Here is a 4128-nt window from a genome sequence, read left to right as displayed (position 1 = left end):
TCTTACAAGCATAATTTCCAAATAGATTTTATAACACTTTTCTACCAGCTTCTGGATAACCTTCACCAGATTTGTACCGATGTTTCCAGAAATATCTTGACATTTGATTCTGGATATTTCTTGAGTGATTTAGAACAACTATTTATATGTAAAATGATTTAAATCGTGTTTCAAAACGTAAATAAATCTTTTTAGCATTATTTCTTGATACAAATCGTCTTTCGAAATTAGGTTATGAAACAGTTTTCACAAGTTTTCGTATTTTTGCGATCACAATATAAAATTTCTCCATAGAAAGTTCCAGAAGTGTGCATTAAACGTTCATTTACAGACTTTCTCTTTAGCTGGTGAGTTTTTAAAAGTAACTTGTCCATATTATACGAAATAATTTAGCTCAAAACTGATAATTTATACAATTAATCAGAGCTACAGCAAACAATGAGTCTTTCTTTTACAAAATGAAATATAATTACAAAATTGAATGAAAATAGGTTACTAACACTAATATATATTTACATTAATTCTATTTTTGTTCTTTCTGTGCAAAATGTCCTAATATTGACACAGTACAATATTTAAACATCACCAAAGTTTCCCTTTACATTTTGCATATCTTTATCGACATCCCCTAAAAGTCTATAGTATCGAATACTTCAATATGTCCCAATATGTCCTGTAATGTTACAACAGGAAACTAGAAATGAATCTAGATACGCGAGAGCAGAATGCAATCGAGAGTAGTTCAGGTAGCACAAAAACAGGCGGCACTATGCGCGAGTTAAATTACGTACGATACGACGCCGATGTCAATAAACAGATAGAAGCTATGCATGTCACGCGTACTAAGCAAGACAGTATGAGCGATGTTGTGGAAGACAGATGCTATGTTAATGAATCGCGGGATATGTTTGAATCACCAAAACCTGAAAGGGAAGTAGGACTAGAACACGAAAATGCAGCAGAAACCAAAATTGAAAAGAAACCAGATGTGGCTGACAATTAATATTTACATGGGTGCAATACATTCCTGGACATGCCAAGCAAGGTACTTTGAAAAGATTGTAATTACTTTAAAAAATTCGTGGATCAAGTAGGCAACTGTTGACTTTCAACAGATTGACAACACCGAAATATGATCCAAGCCAGTACACACGACCATAATTACAATAAGCATACTATATGCAGCTGTGAAGTTAATTTATTCTTTTCTTTGAGTTTCAAGTGCCAATTTACTTTAATTTTAAGTTACTTAAATTCGTCTTTAGTCACTTATCGAGAACTACATTGCCTCTGAATATTATTGAATAACATTGTTAATTACTTTCAAGTTTATGATTAGCGAACAAACAGAAATAGCAGTGATACTCTTTTATTATTTTCCTTTAGCTATTTAAACAACGGCTCTCGGGTAATGAATACCTGAAAATTAATGGGGCTCTAAGCAGGTGACAACCACTGAAGATAATGACCAGATAAGGTACCTGCAATTCTAATGTAAAACACTTACTACTGAAATAAAATTATCTGAGAATATCACTGGATAATGCCTCATACAGGTTCTAACGTGAGTGAAGATAAAACAGTTACAGATGTTAAACCGTCGTCTTCATTATCGTCTACAATGATCCCATTACTCCATGTAATGTTACGGGCACACATAGGTTCACAATGACCAGTTATGGGACAGGATCTTTATGTCACTGACGCCTCTTAAATCTGCCCAAACTCGTCATGCTGTTGATGCTCCCCTAGTAACGACTGCGTCCCACATAGGCCCGACAGTAAACGCCACCAGCGTGTGTTCACTCTTACGTCTCACGACAAGGTAAATCTCCCGTGCTCTCTGCTCTGACGTCACAGTAGCGTCGAAAGACAGCGCTCTATCACAAGTACTTACTCCAACGATATTGCTTTCCCTTACTTTCCCCTACGACATCAACGCAGAGACAATATATCATAATACAAAATAACCTATGCAGACTGCAGCACGTATCACATTTCTAATTAATATATGGTATCCAAGCCAATGGCCTTGCCACAGTGTTAACACCGGTTCCCGTCAGATCACCGAAGTTAAGCGCTGTCGGACTGGGTTAGCACTTGGATGGGTAACCATCCGGTCTGCAGAGCGCTGTTAGCAAGCGGAGTACACTCAACTCTTGTGAGGTAAATTGAGGAGCTACTTGATTGAGAAGTAGCGGCTCCGGTCTCATAAGCTGACATAAGGCCAGGAGAGAGGTGTGCTGACCACATGCCCTTCCATATCCGCATCCAATGACGCCAGAGGGCTGAAGAGGACACGGCGGCCGGTTGGTACCGTTGGGTTTAGTGTAGTTTAATTTTATACGGTATCTGAAGATTTGCAGAATAAAATAAGTTCAGCATATTTACAATAAACATAATGGGCGAATATCTTAATTAGCGCATCTGTATTATAGTGTCACAAGTTTCAATTCTCTATGACAGCTAGAACGGCCATCAAAGTGCGTAAGTGTTGGCCGTGTTTAGGATCTAGAAGGGGTTTGAGGAGAGTCAGAAATTGTGAGATCACTGTGAAGGTCACAAGATGTCGCGTATTCGTGTGAGACAACGTTATGAGCACCTAACAAAGTTTGAAAGAGACTTTATGTGTGTCTCCACTTGGCTAGCGAGTTAAATTGTGTAATATTTAATTTTGTGAGGGAGGCTTTTGAATGTGACAGTGGCTGGATGTTATTCTCCATGAGGACGTGAGGGCAGACATACAAGTTGCGAAATATTTCGTCAAGTCTCCTCCAATGTCTGATCATCACAAGAGATAATGGGGTACAAAGTAGACTAGCCTCCAAGTCGTGTACCCCGGGCAACGTAACTAAGTTACGGCTAAATAGTCTACAGATGTAGGCTGCTGGACCTCTGGTGGTCGCAAAATACCTTAGGATATCCCAGCTGTTTGAGGATACATAGCAATGAAGCAAAACAGTTCTGCCAAGAACTACCTGACAAAGGACTTAGGGAATACCCTCCAGCTCTTACAGCTAAACATGGAGGGAACAAGCAGGGCAAAAAGTGAGTATCTCACTCAAATATTGAGTGAAAACAAGGTGGACGTTGTTCTACTACAGGAAACCCACTGCTCAGACGAAACCCAACTTCATTCCAGGTGTAAGCTCCCTGGCTACACGTTAGCTGCTGCGACATACCACGCAAGTTACGGATCTGCAACATATATCAAGAATAGTGTTCAAGAGGTAACAAATATCCAAACAAAAACGGAAAATAACATCCATACCATCAGGCTGGAAGTCGGCAACACAGAGATTGTTAACATCTATAAGCCCCCAACACAACCATTAGTGAATGAAGCTGCTCAAAATATTCCACATTCAGGAATAATAATTGGAGACTTCAACAGCCATAACACACAATGGGGCTACAGAACCACGAATGAAGATGGTGAGAAAGTATCAGAATGGACTGAAATGGAACGTCTTTTCTTACTATTTGACGGGAAGGACAAAGGGACATTCCTCTCAGCTAGATGGGCTCAAGACTACACTCCCGATCTCTGTTTCGTTATCATTAAAAACAAAGGATTACCCTTGCAGAGCAGCAGGAAGGTGCTCAGTGATTTCTCTAGAAGCCAACACAGACCTGTACTGGTAAAAATTGGACTCAAAATCCCAGTTGTGAAGTCTATACCAAAGCCACGATGGAAGGTCGAAAAAGCCAAATGGGAAAAATTCTCTGAAGAGGTTGATCATATTATTCAGTTTATTCCACCTAAAGTTAGGCAGTATGACCGCTTTGTTAGACTAATTCATACCATTGCCAGAAAACATATTCCAAGAGGCTACAGAGAGAACTACATTCCTGGGTGGAGCCCTAGATGTCAAGAATTGTATGACGAATTTAAGACGACTCGAGACACCAAGGTAGCAGATGAATTGATTTCGACCCTAGATTCAGCTAGGCAAAAGAAATGGATGGAACTAACTGAAAACATGTCTTTCCAACACTCGAGTAAGAAAGCTTGGAATTTATTAAGTAAGCTTGGCAGTCCCACAAAAGTTAATATCTTATCAGACAAAATAAATCCTAACAAAATAGCAGCCAGGATTGTCAATATAACAAGAGCACCAAACAACA

General features: G+C 39.2%; 1 pseudogene; it reads left to right on the top strand.

Moving 5' to 3' along the window:
* Window positions 1-2022: 2022 nt before the first annotated feature.
* On the top strand, window positions 2023-2140 carry LOC126279268 (5S ribosomal RNA; annotated as a pseudogene).
* Window positions 2141-4128: the final 1988 nt, after the last annotated feature.

The sequence above is a fragment of the Schistocerca gregaria genome, chromosome 6 (genome assembly GCF_023897955.1).
Source record: "Schistocerca gregaria isolate iqSchGreg1 chromosome 6, iqSchGreg1.2, whole genome shotgun sequence".
Taxonomy (NCBI): Eukaryota; Metazoa; Arthropoda; class Insecta; order Orthoptera; family Acrididae; genus Schistocerca; species Schistocerca gregaria.
This window is presented reverse-complemented; position numbering and strand designations above follow the sequence as displayed.